Below are 18,787 nucleotides of genomic sequence, written 5' to 3'. Positions count from 1 at the left end.
ACATAACAGCCCTTTATTAAAGGATATATGTGTATTGGCAGAACAACAAAAGAACACAAAACCTATTAAACAATAATCCTGCACCCAAATTTCCCTCCAAAAAACCAGTTCAGTACTTCTTGCCTTTTGGCGCAATTCTAACCACGATCAGGAGGGGGCGCTGTTGGATCACTGGAGGAGCAGAGCCTGCAGTTGCTCCGTGGAAGTCGGCAGGGGGCGCTGTTGGGCTCTGGCGGTCGCTACATGGGGGCCCAGGTGGGCAGGAGAAGCCAAAATGGAGATCTCCCCCCTGCACTGAGAAGAGGGAGGGTAAAAGGGGAAAAAGGGGCTCTTCTCACAGACTTATGCTGTTGACGGCTGGCTCCGGCCAAGGCTCCCTCCCCCTCATCAACAGGCACAAGCCACTGCAAGCATGGGAGCAGAGGAGGGAAGGGGCGGCCTCCTCCCCCAAAGGTTTCTCTGCAGATGGGCCAAGCCTCTCCGATGAAATCCAAATTGCAAATGACACCAAGCTGAGTGTTGCAGCTGACAAACCTGAAGGATGGGATGCCGTCCAGACCTGGACAATCTTGAGAAGTGGACCCATGGGAATCCCGTGAGGTTAAATAAGACCAATAATGTCCTGTATCTGGGTCAAGGCAATCCCTGATATCAATATGAGCTTGGAGATGAATAGATCAAGAGCAGCCCTGCCAAGAAGGAATAGGGAGTGCTGGTGGATGAGAGGCTGGGCATGAGCCAGCCCTGTGCTCTTGCAGCCCAGAAAACCAATTGTATCCTGGGCTGCATCGAAGGAAGTGTGTCCAGCAGGGTGAGGGAGGTGATTCTGCCCCTCTTCTCCACTCTGGTGAGACCCCACCTGGAGTGCTACATCCAGCTCTGGGGTCCCTGGCACAGGAAGGACATCAGCCTGTTGGAACAAGTCCAGAGAAGGGATATAAAGATGATTAGAGTAATGGAGCACCTCTTCTATGAGGAAAGGCTGGGAGAATTTAGTTTGCTCAGCCTGAAGAAGAGAAGGCTTCAGAGTGATCTAATTGCCTCCTTCCAATACCTGAAGGTAGCCTATGAGAAAGATGGAGAGGGACTTTTTTATAAGAGTATGTAGTGATGGGATAAGGGAGAATGGCTTTGAACTGAAAGAAAGTAGGTTTAGACTAGATATTAGGAAAAAACTCTTTACTGTGGGGCTGCTGAGGCACTGGAACAAGTTGCCTAGAGAAGCTGTAGACACCCCATCTCTGAAAGTGTTCCAGACCAGGCTCGTTGGAGCTCTGAGCAACCTACTGTAGTGAAAGTTGTCCCTATCCATAGAGGGAGAGTTGGAACTAAATGATCTTTAAGATCCCTTCCAACCCAAACCATTCTATGATTCTGTGATTTGGAGCTAATAAAACTTTACTAAAAATATGCATTCTGTGTAAGCAACAAAGTACCATTTTTATTTTTTTTTATTGCTGTTATCCAGAACAGAGGACTTTCTGAAGCTCACTCAACCTTGATACACTGGAAGAAATTATTTTGTACAACTTTTAGCATTTTGGGAAAAGAAATCTTGTTATTCATATCATATCAGTTCCCATATGTGAAAAATTTTGATCTAATGTAAATATTCCATAAAATCTGACTATTACCAGCATACTGTACTGTCTTTTCTAAGAAGTAGCTCCTCCATAGGCATCTGCACTAATTACTGGTCATTGACTATGAAAGCAAACATTTCAAGTAATGCCACTGAAATTTCAAAGGAAAAGTCTTTTCTTAGTCTTTTTTTTAATACCCCTTTACAACTCCTGTGACACCGATTCACTTTCCACACTGTAGAAATGGGGACAAACAAGCAAACTGAGGTTAGAAAGATCTCCTTTATACTTATTTTCTAGCCAAATGTAATACACCTTTCCATAACTTGCCCATAGGAGAGCCCCGTCCAGGCGTTCTTGTCCCTGGCACAGGGCTGTAGCGCTGACCCACTCTGCTGTACATCTACTGCTCGGCGTTGTGCGGCATTTCAGAAGAATAACCACCAGATGGCAGCAGCACATAAACCACAAACTGTTTCCGAAGGCCAGCACAATCGAGAGTTTTCATTCATGTCTTTCTCCAAATTTCATTTTTCAAAGATGTTCTACCAGAAACTAGGTAAACCATCTTATTATAGTAGTTATATTATTTGAAAGTAAATAATACACCCCAAAATGCCCCAGATGTAGCAAAAGCTCCTACTCTTCTTCAGATGAGCTATGAAATTTGTCAATCCCTTGCTTCTTTGAATTGAAGGGGAATTTCACATCAATCATCTTATGCAGTGTGACTGGGTGAAAAGATATTTAAAAAATCTCTACAAAATGCAATTCCTATTATTAATTGTGCCCCATCGTGCTGGTAGATGCAGTAAGAATGCAACAAAGGAATGGTCTATGCCCAGAAGAACTTACATGGTAAGCAAAACCTGGCTGCTATCAGATATTTTCTTCTGCTTGTCAGAACCCCAGCTCTTACCCAGTCTCCAGCGTTTTTCTCCCTATCACTTTGGCTACCACTGCCATATAGGTGACTTCAGGCATATTTCTCTAGTGAGGGTGAAGCCAAACTCATTGTGAAAAAGAGGGGAAAGCCCTGCAGTTCACATGACTGCATCCACCTCAGGTGGGACACAAGTGAACATATGCTGCACCTCAAAGATGTGAGACAGGATCAGGAGGCACATACTGTGTCAGCAAACGATATTTTACTTAGTCTCCTTGTTTAGCCTGCAGTTCTTTACGTGGTTATCACTGGGGTCTGTTTCTCACAGCCGTCATTAGCAGGAGACACATGAATAGTTCCTGGGGCACTGAAAGTGCACACACCAGGCTTCACATCCTCCTTTGCCTCTTTCAAGGATATACCCCTGCAAACTGCTATGCTCAAGAGCAAAGTGGCTGCTTACTCTGCAAGTCAGAGCTTCCTGTCATCTCCTGTCTGTCCTACACAAGAACACACTGCCCTAGAAATGATAAAAGTATAAATGAGTAATCTAAGAGCTGAATTTGACAGGAAAAGAGAGAACACAGTAGTCAGTTCTCTGTGATAAATCATGTATTTATCAGTCAGTTCTCTGTGATAAATCAGGTAATTTCCTGCTTCAACTGGTAAATAAGCCTAGCAGGGGTCGGGCCCCGCTAGACCTGCTGTTCACAAATAGAGACAGGCTTGGTGGGTGATGTGGTGGTCAGAGACCATCTGGGGCACAGTGACCATGAAATAATAGAGTTTTCAATACTCAGGGACGCAAAGAGGGCCATCAATAAAACTTCTACCCTGGACTTCCACAGGGCAGATTTTGGCCTGCTCAAAAGACTGGTTCAGAGGGTACCTTGAGAAATAGCCCTTGAAAACAAAGGGGTCCAGGAGGGATGGACACGCTTCAAGAAGCAAGTCTTGAAAGCACAGGAGCAGGCTGTCCCAGTGTACTGAAAGGCAAGCCAGCAGGGAAGACAGCCAGCCTGGCTGAACAGGAAGATTTTAAAGGAAATTTGGGGAAAAAAGAGAGCTTACAGACCATGGAAAAAAGGGCTGGCTACTCATGAAGAGTTTAGGAATATAGTTAGGTCATGTAGAGAGAAAATTAGAGAGACAAAAGCACACTTTGAACTCAGTCTAGCCACTTCTGTTAGGGATAACAAGAAGTGCTTCTACAAATACATCAATAGCAAAAGGAGGGACTACGTTGAACATAGTCACCAAAGATGAGGAAAAGGTTGAGGTACTTAACACCTTCTTTGCCTCAGTTTTCAAGAGTAAGACAGGTTGTCCTCAGGAAAACTGGCTTCTGGAACTGGTAGACAGAGACAGGAAGGCAAATAGCCCCCTTGTAATCCAGGAGGAAACAGTTAGCGACCTGCTGAGCCACTTGGATCCTCACAAGTCTATGGGACAAGATGGGATCCACCCTAGGGTGATGAGGGAGCTGGTGGAAGAGCTCGCCAAGCCGCTCTCCATCATTTACCAACAGTCCTGGCTCACTGGGGAGGTCCCAGATGATTGGAAGTTGGCGAATGTCACGCCCATCCACAAAAAGGGTTGCAAGGAGGACCCGGGAAACTCCAGGTCCATCAGCCTGACCTCAGTGCCTGGCAAGCAGATCATCCTAGGTGCAATCACACAACACCTACAGGATAGACAAGGGATCAGACCCAGTCAGTATGGGTTTAGGAAGGGCAGGTCCTGTCTGACCAACCTGATCTCCTTTTATGATCAGGTGACCCTCCTGGTGGATGAGGGGAAGGCTATGGATGTGGTCTACCTGGACTTCAGCAAGGCCTTTGACACCATCTGCCACAGCATTCTCCTGAAAAAGCTGGCAGTCCATGGTTTGGACAGGGGTACTCTGTGCTGGATTAAGAACTGACTGGAGGGCCGGGCCAAGAGAATGGTGGTGAACGGTGCTGCATCCAGTTGGCAGCCGGTCACTAGTGGTGTCCCCCAGGGATCAGTGTTGGGCCCAGTTCTGTTTAATATCTTTACTGATGATCTGGATGAGGAGATCGAGTGTACCATTAGCAAATTTGCAGATGACACCAAGTTGGGGGGGGAGTGTGGATCTCTGAAAGGCAGGAGGGCTCTTCAGAGGGAGCTGGACAAGCTGGAGAGATGGTCTGATGCCAATGGGATGAGGTTCAAAAAGGCCAAGAGCAACGAGGCTGGTGAAGGGACTCGGACACAAGTCCTATGGGGAGAGGCTGGGGGAGCTGGGGTTATTTGGCCTGGAGAAGAGGAGGCTCATGGGAGACCTCATCACTCTACTACCTGAAAGGAGGTTGGAGCCAGAGGGGCATCAGTCTCCCAGGCAACCAGCAGTAGGACAAGAGGGTATGATCTTAAGCTCTGCTGGGAAAGTTTAGGTTGGATATTTGGAAAAAAATTTTACAGAGAGGATAATCAGACATTGGAATGGGCTGCTCAGGGAGGTAGTGGATTCACCGTCCTTGGAGGTTTTTAAGATGAGACTGGATGTGGTGCTTAGCGTCATGGTCTAGTAACCATGGCAGTGTTGAATCAAGGGTTGGACTTGGTGGTCTCGGAGGTCTTTTCCAACATGGTTAATTCTATGATTCTATGATTCTATGTTTCTGCAATTGGGGAGGTAGTAGTGATGAATCTAGACAAAACCTGAAGTTGCAGTCTTTTATTTTCCCTCAGCTGATGAAACAGCTTCAAACTTTGACAGGTCCTCCTCCTACTTTTCCTTGAGAGTCAGTATCACTTCCATCTTATTTCAACTGAGCTTCATGCAATTGTCTTTAATTCAGATTTGTGCCACTGCCAAATGTCAGGAGAGACGGGTGATGGTCGTGTCTGCTTCTGATGAAAATGAGAGGTAAAGCTGAATGTCATCAGCCTACACTGTAGATTACATTACATCACAACTGCTCCCAGTGGCAGCTGCAGAGATAAAAAAATAAAAAATTAATGATCACAGGGAGCCTCATAGGACTCTCTGCAATTGAGACCACTCCATGAAAAGGAGGATGGCTTCCAGCACCCTTTATGGAGACCTTTGACAAAAATGAATGAAAAACCCTGTTGTGGTTTAGGAATGGAATTCTCCAACTTAATGTTCCCACTGAAACACCCCAGACCATGTGTAGCTTGCTCACTTACTCTCCAGTCCCTCTGCCTCCCCATCCCCTGCTCCCATCCCCTGGCAGAATGGAGAGAAGAATTGGAGGCACAAAAAGGTAAAGATCACAGATTGAGATAAGAACAATTTACTAGAAACAGCAATGAAATAAGAAAATAAACAGTAACAACACTACCAGTAATGGCACAGTGTACAAGACAACCATGACTCACTATATGGAACCTGGTGCCACCTGATTGCACACTCTGCACACCCTGGCAAAACTGGAAAAACCCTACCCCCCTCTGTCACCTCTGTCGAATGTTGGAAGGTGGTGCTGAATTACCTCAGGGTCCTGGCTGTGTCCCTTCTGACTGCTGCAAAATTGTCTGGCTGGAACCAGGACAAGCCCACATGTTTTTGCTAGGTCCTGCAACTTCTGCCTGGTCAGCAGTGCCCAAAGCAATTGGTAAGCCAGAACAGGTACTGACTTTTGGGTGTTACTTTGTAGAGATCAAAAAACAATTACAATGGTGTAGTTTCAATGGTAATAGCCATTAAACTCTGTCTAGAGGGTCTAAGAGTGTCAGACTCAGTAAGCTTGCCTCTTTGTCAGTGATATTTTCCCAAGGAAAAATGTTAAGTATCAGCCAGTGGTTGAGAAGCATGTAGAAGATCTTTGGAACAGAAATCATGTAAAGTTCTTTAGAGCATAAAAATACATTCAGGATAACATTAAAGATCCTCTTCTCAGAGGTGCCACCAACAGTGAGGTGAATTAATCCTCGCAAAGCAAAGTGGTACCATCAGAAAAAGCATGGATGTTCTCACAAAGCTGCCTCAAAGCCTGAGCTGGATGTGGGGTTTGGATTTTGAATTTTGCAGCAAGGTTCAAAGGATCATGCTGCCGACTGGAACAATTAGTATAGCAACATGGAGGTCTGTGACGCAGTCTCTGGATCCTCCTGTGCTCTGTTGAGGGCATGGGAAGAAAAGGCGGAGATGGAAATAATAGAAAAGTCCTTTCAAGGACTCAGTACAACTTCAGAACAATTAGATTTAACTTCAGAATTTTTCTTGTTTGAAAGGCTATCACGATCTAAACCAATCTCTGTTTTTTAAGTATTTGGTCATCCTCCTAGATACCTAAGATATTTTATGATTTTTTCCCCCTATGATTTAAACAACAGCAGGTTTTATAAGTTTCACTAGCCCATCTGCCTTCAGCATGCAGTGTGTGCATATCCTTTCCCAGTAGGATGAATCAGCCTACTGCAGTAGGACCTAAAATATGACATACACATGCAACAAAATGACATAAATGTGCAATGACTTTTAGAAATTTTCTCACTAAAAATTGTACAACCCCCTAAAGCTCTTGCCATGCTTCTAGACCTGAGAACTGCAGGCAGGGTATCCTGACACCACTGCTGGGTGGCACGACCTTGCAGAAACCATTTCAAAGGTCTAGTAGTCGTCCCTTCTTTGCTGCCAATCTGGTTTCTGTACTGTGAACACAGCATCACCACATTCTGAATCTCCATCTTCATATCCATTGCTGGGCTTAGACATATACAAGTAAGTGAGATACATCAAGGCAAAATAAGGCAGACAGGGTATCTCAAGAGGTGCAAAAGTAAATTGTCTTTCCAGAGGACTCCTCTGAGGAAAACAGACAAGTTTTTTCTGGATGGGAAAAAGATACAGGGAAGTTTGAAGATTCATCATTTCACAACTTTGCTTTTCACTTTGCTCTTTTCTCTCTGCTTCTTTCTGGGACCACACCACTTTGCCTCCAGAGTTATTCAGGACAAAAAATGCATTAAAATACTACAGCTTCCTTTTATTCTCATTTACAGATCTGTAATGTAAGAAATGGGAAAGAATAAGAAGGCCTTTATATGGTTCAAATGTATAAGATGGGCTACAGCCTCATAAAACAAATGTAAGCAATCCAGAGGATCTAAAGAAGGTGTATGTCTCCTTTGTGCCATGACACCTGCAGAAGATAAAACTGTTGTAGAGAGGGATCCACGGATCTATTATCCATTGTGTTTTATGAAGGGAGAACTTATTATTTGGAGATTGTATGTTATCATGAACCAATGACAAATTTTATTATAAATGTCATTTGGTATCAACACAAGAATAGTTGTAGGAGATTTTTAAGTTCAGCTCCCAATTTTTGATTGCAGATTTAACAAGTCTTCCTTTTGCCTGTCTCTTTGCCTTTTCCTTTCCTTTAATATGTACTTAACACTAAAAGTCACTGTGTCATACATAAAGAAAAACAGTGTTGTGTTGGCACTATAGCAAATATGATATATGAATTAGCAGTTCACTTAATACTGAAACTAGAGAAAGGTACACAGAAATCCTGTACTCTTTGAAGCATAGGAAATATACATACCTTTTCTTCTTGTACTTTTGAAGACATTGTTCCTTCAATTGCAGGCAAAATTTACAATGGATAATAAACAGGATTCACATTCTCAGCACTCAGTCAATTAAAAGAAATACCAGTTGCATTCTGTGAATATCGCCGTGTTGCCAAACCATCGGAGGAGTTGGTGAGTAGGAGGAGTGAAGGTGTGAGAACTGAAAAAATTCCTACTTGATCAGTCACAGAAGCTAACGTGTTAGCTCAGCAGCAGGGAAGCTGGGACACTCCCAGCTGCTGCAAAAACTGCGTGTATGTGATCCCTGGCACCACCAGTTGGGACAAGATGAATCACAAGTGCATTGGTAGCAAGCTACCATGTCACAGTGAGACAGATGGAGGTGGTTACTTGGCTGATTGATTACCTCTTCGGCTACCAAGGGCTTTTCCAGCAGGCTAATGCCTTTGTGTTGGCACTGGAGTTCCTGGGAGCAGTGTCTGCTTGGGTCAGCATCATGCAGAAATTGCTGCCTGTCCAGTGCATGGGCACCCCGCAGAGGAAGAGGGAAGTAAGCTTGGAGCAAGGGGTAGTGGGTGACTACAACATGCACGAAATAACACACTTCCCATGCCTCCCTGATAGGCACTGGTCTTAATGAATTTTCAGGCACATGCTGAGTTAACAGGAGTGAGCAGCATTGAAACATCCTTTAGTTATACCCAGTGCTTTACAAAGGCTGATTAAAAAATGAAGGAACAGCAGGAGTAGAAGGAGGAGAACAAGATGGGACAGGGAGTGGAGGGGGAGAACAGCTCTATTTTTCAAGTGCTGAATACAAAACCTCTGCAACAGATGATTTTACATGCAAGCCTGTACCTTATCAGGGCAAGGATAAAGTAAGTGGAATCAAGTATTTCTCCTCTGCACACAGCATACCTTACCCTGCCCAGCCAGCTTTCTCAACTTTGAGCTTTAGAATATAAACAGCCAATAAGTAAGGACAATAACTGTAGCTCCTGCTGAGAGCTAACTCTGCCCATCATGCGTTTGCTGGGTCCTAATACAGGACAGTGAATAAAGCTTCATTACAGAACAATGGAGGTAGCTGCCAGAGACTACAGATTTGAATAAACAACAAATAAGCAACATCTGCTCCAGCATATGTGTATGGTAAAAAAAAAAAAACACAAAATAAAAGAATCTGTAAATGCCAAAAGCAACACTAAACTGCCAGTGCCAGTGTAGAGTGAATTTTTAATTGGACATGCATACAGGCAGGCTGTGGGTATTAGTCTCACATATGTCTGGTTGCTGCCAACCTGGGACTATAGATGAATTTAATTAAATAAGGATTATCCCTTCTCCCCAGTACAATTACTTATTTATAACAATGACAAAATTGCATAATAAGAAAAGATTGTAATATTTTTAAAAACAGAGCTAGCAAACACTCTTCTTTTCCTGTAAGTCATTCAGGAGTGTTTAGGGGTTTGAACGTCTTTTAAAATTAAGTCTCGGGATTCTGCCAAGAGAGGGGGAAAAAAAGCCTTATCATAAAGTCTACTGCAGTTAAACAGCTAGAATCTACATTATAAAGAAATATAAAGAAGACACACAGCAGCCAGGGAATTGGCTTTCATGGGGCATGTAGAAAAATAGGCAATTGGACTAAAATTGAGGCCAGGTTACACAGCCAAGGGACAATACCACTGGGACAAGTACTTCTATACCCATCTCTAATATGCTCTATCTAGGCAAAGCAGTCTGTTCCTGTCTATCTCTATTTCTTCACATACTGGGAACCTCACAGTTTCACTCAGGTGAGTTCTCATTTCAGCAAGGTCATATCAAGCTCTCACATCTTCATTATCACTCACATCCTTTCCAAAAGAGCCCACAGTCAAATGAGAGTGGACCCTTATGGTATCAGGCGCTCCAAGAGCCTTGAAAAAGAGGCAGCCTGTGCCCTAGGGAATTTGAAGGCCAAATACAAATTCAGGCATGCTCTGACAGAAGGTGAGGTTTTCTTTGTGTAGGATCCTGATGGACTCTATTTCCCACTCACTCATATTTTGAGGACCCCTACTTATGGGTTTGAGCCACATTCTGATGAATTTGATAGGAACCTTCTTAAAAGGTAGGTAAGCAAGTTGAAGCCGCAAAAATACTTCTTTGGGTATGAAGGTATATGCCATTTAATAGCAGTGGAAAAAAGAGGAAGAATATGAAAAAAGCCTGTAGAAAAAAGCTGGAAATCTCCACTTTAAATTTAGGCCAAGCATCAATGACTTTAAAACAACAGAGAAAACGAGAGAGAGAGAGAGAGAAAGAGAGAGACACTACAGTATTTAAACAAAACTCTAAAATAGTATTATGATTCTGCAAAGGCATACGCCTTACATAAGTTCAGTTCACTAGTATGATTTTGGTTGCCCACTTAACTGAATGACAGTCTTATCAGAATTAAATCAAATAATTGCTGTCTGCATTTTCTGCCATGAAATTAAGACTAAACATGTGCTCATTCCTAGATCATAAAAGAGTATTCAGGACATACTGGGTTTTTCCCCCCCTTATCTTGTGATTGCTATACCTATACAACCTGTTAAATCCTCTAAATAAGGCTGTCCATAATTAAATAGTGCAGTCATTTTTTAGAGATGGACAAAGAAAAGAAAAAAGCATTTGTGCCTATGTTGTTACGTTTTGAATTCTTTCCCCATTGGGCTATGTCCGCATTCTCTTTTTTTTAATTTATCACTGAATGTTTATCCAAATGGTGTTTTTCATTGCACCAATCCTGGGAAATTGCTATTCTTTCCGTAGATACTGTTATGAGCAAAACTACTGCTATGGGTTCTCATCTTTGTTCGTGAAGATCAAGACATCCATCAGAAAACAAAACTGAAGTAACCTCATGTAATTCAGATGACAAGTCTGAATAGCAACAAGGACCTGACATTAAACCCCATAAGATGCCAGAGCCATGTGTGGACAGACTGGACACATACAGTTCTGCCAGAATGCCATAGGTATGCAATCTATTACATCGTTAGACATCACACCACCACCACCAATCCCTCAGCAAAACAGCAAATATGTTTATAGATAATTTGAATACACAAATAAGTGCTTCAGAACTGAGGAATTCATTGTTCTATTCCTTCACCTTCACTGAGGTCTAGGATTAACCAAGGAAACCCCACACATTTTGATAAAAACATTGACCTCACTGAAGTCAGTAGGACATAAGCCTTTACCTTAAACAGGCTCACAATTTCACTCCTGCAAATACAGCTGTCACTCTAGTCAAGGGTACCTCTGAATGCCCAGCACCAGTGGATATCTGAGGTTTTTTTAGATACCTGTGTAGGAACTTGGGTTGCTGTATTATTTGTGTTGGCTCCATGGAAGTAATATAATGTAGTTCACGAAAGGTGAGGGCTCACCAAACTTCCAGCTTTCTCCTTTGCTGTCTGCTACTTGCTACTTATTAGTTTTTTCACATTAAACTTATGCCCCATTTAAAAAAACCTAAACCCTGCCATTTCTGCTCTAAGCACTGGATAGGAAAGGTCTCTAGGGAGCAAGGACAGGTATTTCCTGCTTTGGAGACTGAAGAGCCGTTTCCCCAATATCGCCATTCCTGAGAGCAAATGCTTCTCAGGATCCAAACTCAGATTGCCCCAAATGACAGCATAACATCTGGTCCAACAGCTTCGCTGTTAATCCTTTCATAGGCTCCTCAAATAACTTACTTTCTAACATATGATTCACTGTTACGTCAGCTCATGTGGTGGTAGCTATGTGATACAGTAGACACGGATGATGGGGTAGAGGCCATGCCACCACCAGAAAGTTCTGGTTGAATGGTCCTGTTTGAGTTGGGTACAGAATGGCTGCAGAGCTACTACCTCCAGTTTCCTGGCTGACTTACCTCCCAGGGATCTGAGAGTTAGTGTATAAGGGGTCATTTGAGTCTGGCAAATAATTCACCAAGGAGGAGCACACATTTAGTGTTGCTTCGTAGACCAAAAAGAGGTCTGCTTAAAGCATCAAACAGGGACCCCACACACTCAAAGTTGCGCATATGAGATACTGTTTTCATGTGCACTCACTGTGTCTCCTTGACAAGCTGTTTTACAGCCCTATGATTTATCAAGTTGTATAATCTAGACTGTCATGTCTAGAATGATGCATTCAAATGCCAGAGGTGATGGGAGCAGAGAGGGAAAATGTATTGTTAGGTAAACTTTAGAAGCAGTTACATGGAAACAGTGTTTTAAAAATAAAAATGGGCAAATCGTTTCTTAACACTCAACTGAAGTGGTGTCAGGAGCATTTCCACGTAGAGTTTCATTCTCAAAACTCTGAATCTGAAAAGAAAAGGAAGAGAGGAGGAAAAATTCTTATTGATGATAATGATCTTTAATGTACACCTTATGAGGGGAGTTAGGAGTAAAAACACAAAACAAACAAAAAAAATTCAGCATGTTTGAAAGTGAAATCTTTCGGATTGTTCCCTTTTTGTTGTCTCCTCTTTAAAATAGTGTCAGAACCTTTCCAAGCTTTGCTCAAAGTAATCAATATACAAAGGTAGTAATACACTAACAATCTTATTTGAACAGCCTCGGAAAACTATCCCTGGGGAAAAAAATACGACTTAGCAGAAGGAACCCAAGGAAATATTCTTGCCAAAGAGTGTATGTACAGTCAGTTGTTTTTTTTTCCTCTAGGAATGAAGACCCATTTGACTTTTTCATAGTATCAATGAGAACATCATGTCATGGTGCTGCATAAACACCTTCAGAAAAAATAAAAAATTTAAGAGAAGAGGTGATCTGTTAGATACAAGTAACACATGAACATTGATGCTGGGTGTGTTCTCCATGCAGTCTGTTGCTTAAAGAGATCTCTAATTCTCTCTTTGTCAAAGGCTAGAAGAATACAAGAGAAGGATCATTGTATATGTGTCTGTTATTCTGTTCCCCACACATCTGCTACTGGCCATAACCAGACTACTAATTAAGGTGGCCCCATGGTTTCAGATAATACATGGTCTTAATTTAATGACGTGGTAGAGAATACTCAGAAGTTAAGCAATATATACCCCATCTAATTTGGGCATACAGGATTCAACAAATTTTCTTTTCTGTGAGCCTCTAGTCACAGGGCTGCAAGTCCAGCATGCTAAGTGCTTTACAAAGACATATGGGCTGTTCTGGAACTATAAATTTGCAGTGCTGGAGATCTCTTAAGTACACTCTAATTCCCATTGAGGTTGATAATCAGATTTGTGCTTTCGGTTTAAGTCAGCCACTTTTTTGAGCATGTGGGCCACAAGCAAAATTGGCTCCTTTCTTGGTCTGTCTTTGGCAGGCACCTCACATGCAGGAGAAAGGTGAGGCTGTTTTGCAACAAGGTGCAATGAAGCCCAAGCTTTCTCTGATGGCATCAGTGGACGCTGGTAGGTAGGATATGCTGAGGCATTTTTGTTTCCTGGGTCAGACAGCCCAATGTAACACATGCAGAAATGCGTGCTCTGGACTGTGCCCCCCCCTCAGCAATATCTGCAAAAGAACAGGATGGCTCTTTCCTGCTGTGCAAGTTGGCTTCCCAAGTGCCACCAAGTCCTGTTTCAGTAGCAGTGTCTAATGAGAAGCCCTATACAGGATATAAATTATTCTTCTCCACTTCACTTGTGCAATCACAGGTATGATCTTTGCAGCATCCAGCAGACTAGTCTTACCCTTGCCAGTGTCCTGTGCTTTGGTCTATTGGGTATTGACATCGATCAGCAAAGATGTGAGGGCACTGGATACATGGTCAAGTACTTCCAGACGTCAAAAATGTTCTTGAGTTTGGCATAATGGGAGGCAACATGGTTATTAAAAAGCATAATTTTAAATAATCAAGTACAATGATTATTCAAGTTTGTCATTGCCAAGACACGTACTAAGTACTTCATTTAAAAGTGACTACATTTTTACATTTGCTTCCAGAGGACCCTTTCAAATTACATAGAGACATCATAGCATAGTTCTTTATATTAGATAAACACGCAAGGTTGAATTCCTTGGGTCAAGTGCAGCTGAATATTGCTCTGTGTGAATAACAGTTACAGAATTTAGTCTGAAATTCTCCAGTTGTCTGGGCTAGACTTGGATGCCATTTTTGAGGACTTATTTAAACTCATGTGAATAAAGTTATTTAGATCTGACCTCAAATGTTTACAGCTGGCAGCTCTCCAAGAGAGCTGCAAAATGCAGTCATTTACTGATAAAAATTGACAGCAGAAGCTATAGTCTCATTTTCATAGGAGTACAAAGCAAATAACTTATCCCCCAGAAAGTCATAGCTGATGTCATGTGAAGGTTCCCAGATTTTTTTTGTTTTACTAACCTCCTGTAATTTCTGGGCCCTTTTTTTCCATAGTGCAGTATATAAAGAGAAGCCAATAATGTTTTATCTAAGGGATCTTGGAGATTTCCTTCAATACAGTATTATGAAGTCATTTATACAGAGAAACACAACACATTTGCTTGCACATTGTGTCAGTACCTATCCTGAGGCAATGAATATGCCACCAGAACTCCTACTTCCTTGAGAGATTCATTGAGCACAGTAGATGGCTGTCGTTTCTCTTAGAGAGCAGCCACATTTTCTCTATGCAGTCTGCATGCAGGCTGTTGGTAAAGCTGCTTCACTGACAGACAACAATGGGATATTTAACATGGATCTGAGTTGGTCCATAGTATCAAGGCCAAATATCATGACATATAATTTCTGATAGTTACTATATTTCAAGAATACTCCTTATAGGTTTTGCCCCAGACATTGCCTGGTTTTTAACACTGGAGGAAAATTTTGCTACTGTTTAAAAGAAGTTTTTGCTTGATATTGTTTAGAGTTATCTGATCTATCAGTACATGTGACACAGTGTTGTATAGTTTCCATTTGCTTAAGTTTGGGATTTCGAAGTTAATAATTTTTCATTTTGTACATCCACTGGGCTACCACATGCTCTCCATGTAAAGCATATTTTATCCTCGGTATTTCATCTAGCTCCCACTACATCAGGGCATAAACATGCCAAGTGCTAATCTCCTTTGTCTGACAGCAGTCTGGTACAGCAGTCCAGTAATTTCTTTGGTTTGAACCAGAACAAAATTTGCTGCAATTTGAATTTTTTTTTACCCACTGCTTAGCTTTTGTAAATTATTTCAAAGAACTTGAGACACCTAAAGAACAAATCAAACAAGAGAAATTATAAATGAACTACATAAAAATAAAAGCCTCACTCATGTGCAGTGTAATAAATACTCAGGTCATGAAGAAATTATGTCAGGGACTATTTCCTGGGGTTGGATGGGAACATTAAAGATCATCTAATTTCATCTCCCCTGCCCTGGGCAGGGGACTTCAGTAGGTCAGGTTGCTCAAAGCCCCATCCAACCTGACCTGAAACACTTCCAGGAGTGGGGCATCCACAGCTTCTCTGGGCAACTTGTTCCCATGCCTCATCACCCCCTGAGTAAAGAGTTTCTTCCTAGCATCTAATCTAAATCTGCTCTTTCAGTTTGAAGCCATTCTCCCCTGTCCTGTGACTCTCCATATTTCTTGTAGGCTCCCTTAAGGTACTGAAAGGTTGTAATTAGGTCACTCTGAAGCCTTCTCTTCTCCAGGCTGAACAATCCCAATTCTCTTAGCCTTAGATCATCTTGGTGACGGTCCTCTTTCCAACAGGTCTTTTCTGTGCCAGGGACTCCAGCACTGGGTTCAGTACTGTTGGTAGGGTGTCACCAGAGTGGAGTAGAGGGAGAATATCACCTCCCTCAATTTGTTCATAGTTACAGGAAGTTTTTTGTATTTTGTTCCCTTTTCCAACATTGTTTTAGAATGACTGTCTCTTTAAGTATGAATATCTGGCCCCCCTCTTTTGGAGTCAGGAGGAGAATGGAATAAATAAAAAACACCTGGGTGGGGAACAGAAACTCCTTCTGTCCTCTAGACCACATGGGTGTGCCTAGAGAGTCCGTGTGGCGCTGTTCTTTGCCATGGCCACAGCCACCACTGCTGACACTCTCAGACCTGCCAGACTTGCTACTCTCACTGAGCCTGCACCCACTACCTGAACCATCACCACTGCTTGCCCTCCACCGCAGCTGGGGAGAAAACAAAAGTGAAATTGTCTGCTGCCACCGCATGGGACCACCACTGGCCTGTGCTGAGACCACTGAACTGCCATCGCCTGCCACCCAGCCAAGTCAAGCAGTGCGACATCTGTGCTATAGGTAACACGTGGCAGAAGACAAGAGGTTGTGAACTAACACCACTGCTACAGTGAAGACCTGAACTTGACCAAGTGACACAGTATGGGCAGTTTAATAATATAATTCTTTGTGAACAACACAGTTTTCCTAGATTTTTGCTTTTGTCCTGTTTCCCATTGTTTTCTTTTGCTTAATTGAGCAGAGGGGGGGGTGGTTGGCTGGGAGGACCCTCCACCATTTCTTTCCCCCTTTGTTCCTGGAGGGCCACGTGGGGTTGTGAACTCCCCTCTTTCTGGATAAGCTGTTTCCTTTGCATCTTTGTGGTTGTGGTTGTTTCCTTGTCAGTAAATTGTTATTTTTTTCAGTTATACCTCCTTGCATTTTGCCTCTCTGTATTGATGGGAAACAAAAAGGGGAGGGAGTTCGTTTTGTTGGAGTTCCTGCCCGAATATTTGTCTTTAAACTAAGACAACCTGCTGGCCACACTGTTTTTGGTGCAGCCCAGAATACACTTGGGTTTCTGGGCTGCACACACATATTGCAGGCTCATGTCCTGTCTCTCATCCACCGGCACCCCCTACTCCTTCTCAGTAGGGCTGCTCTCGATCTGTTCATTCCCCACTCTATATTGATACCCCAACCCATGTGCAGCATCTTGCATTTGGTCTTATTAAACTACAAGATGATTCCCATGGGTCTGCTTCTTGAGCTTGTCCAGGTCTCTCTGGATGACATCCTGTCCTTTAGGTATCTCAACCACACCACTCAGCTTGGTGTGATTTGCAAATTTACTGAGGGTGTACTCAGTCCCAGAGTCCACTGGGACTCTGAGCTATTAACCCTTTGCATATGACCATCCAACCAATTTCTAATCCATTTAAGAGTCTTATCAAATCCATTTCCATCTACTCACGTTGATTACCTCTGATCTCTCTTTCCCTCTCTCTCAGGAGTTAGAGAGAGAAACAAAGTGAGAGCTGAGAAACCTGTTTGATATGTCAGTTTGCTGTAAATATTGAAATGTGTGCTATAAAAAGAGAGAAAGAGAAAAACATATTTTCCACAATACTTTGACATTTCTGTTTCAATTCTCATTCCATCCATACTGCTTCCTTGGTGCAATTCTAAACAGGAATGCATGGGCCACGTGAGAGACCCTGCTTCACTGAGCATCTTAAGTAAACAGAAGATTTCAAGAGCCATCTGGCTAACTGTGCCTCCAGTTTTTGGGATATGATGTCAAAATGGGACTTTTCAGGTGGATGATGTACTAGCAGATTAACAATCTATTTTAGTGCAAATATATCTTTAGGATGAAGACCTTATATTCATTTCTTAACAGCAAAACATACCAAACAAAATCTAAAAGCATCTAAGTGAATAAAAATCAAGACTTAGTGCTTTAAATGGTGCAATTTTTTTGTACTCCTCATCTATGCCTTAGGACATATTTGAAACACAAAATTGTTAGGCTCTAGTTAGGGATTTTTTGGTCTAATGCACAGGTTCTGGTAGCTCTAGTCACAGAAAGTTAATACCTTGTTATCTACTCTGCACATTGTCCTGTAGCAGGGATCCTGTGCTCACCAAGGCTAAAGGGGAACATAGGCCCCCGTCAGGCCTGACTGAATTCAATATCCTCTATATTGGCTTACATCACCAGTGATGGTGGGTACATATTAAGGTATCTACAGCGAAGTGGCTGAGTCACTTGACCCACATAATTTGGCAGCCTCTGTGACACCAACAACAATCTCTGGTCATGGGATAGGTCTTATAGAGGATGTGCAGGTTTGTTTTTTTAAAATGCCACAAGCTAGTAGCTTCACCACAGAAATCAGTCCACAGCTAAGTAGAGCTACACAGTACTTAGTCATATTAGGAAGTATCATTTTCACAAATGGGGTGAGGTTCCTCGTTGTCTCCTAAATGCATGTCCCCTTTTCATTAATTTTCTTTCATAACCATCTTCTTCCTTACCTTCTAAGTTCCCACACTATTTATGGTTAAAACTTCTCCTTTTGCCAAAATGTCTCTCCTTACCATATAGGTTTGGCTTCTCAGCATCCATCCGCTGCTTCTGAGCTTCCAAAAAGACTTGGACGTTGAACCCTTTTGCTACAGAAGCACCACTGAGGAACCGAGGAGGGATTTTTGTGCAGACATCAGGTTCTTCTGTACCAAACCCCAAATTAAGCAGAATCTCCACTGGATCCTTTTCCCAGAACATCAGCCATTCAGTGATGCTGTGGTGAAAATAGGATTATTTACATTACTGTCTGGGTACCACCTTTCCCTTGCAGTAGTTATCATATGGTCTTGTTTTTAACAAGCAGCTATCTTCCCTTCTTTCCTCCTCCTGTGGGGACTACTTCTTAAGTGAAAACAGTCATTTTGGGTTACATTGCTAAAAGATTAATATACATTCCTCTCCCCAAAGGAATCTGGTGGCATTACATCTAGATAACTTAGCAAGTAGAACATTAATAAAAGGTGTAGGTTCCCAGCTCTGCAGGTTCCCTTCTCTC

This window comes from Manacus candei, unplaced genomic scaffold (assembly GCF_025592945.1).
Source record: "Manacus candei isolate 608988 ecotype Guabito, Panama unplaced genomic scaffold, ASM2559294v1 h1tg000049l, whole genome shotgun sequence".
NCBI classification, from domain to species: Eukaryota; Metazoa; Chordata; class Aves; order Passeriformes; family Pipridae; genus Manacus; species Manacus candei.
Note: the sequence above shows the minus strand (reverse complement) of the source record.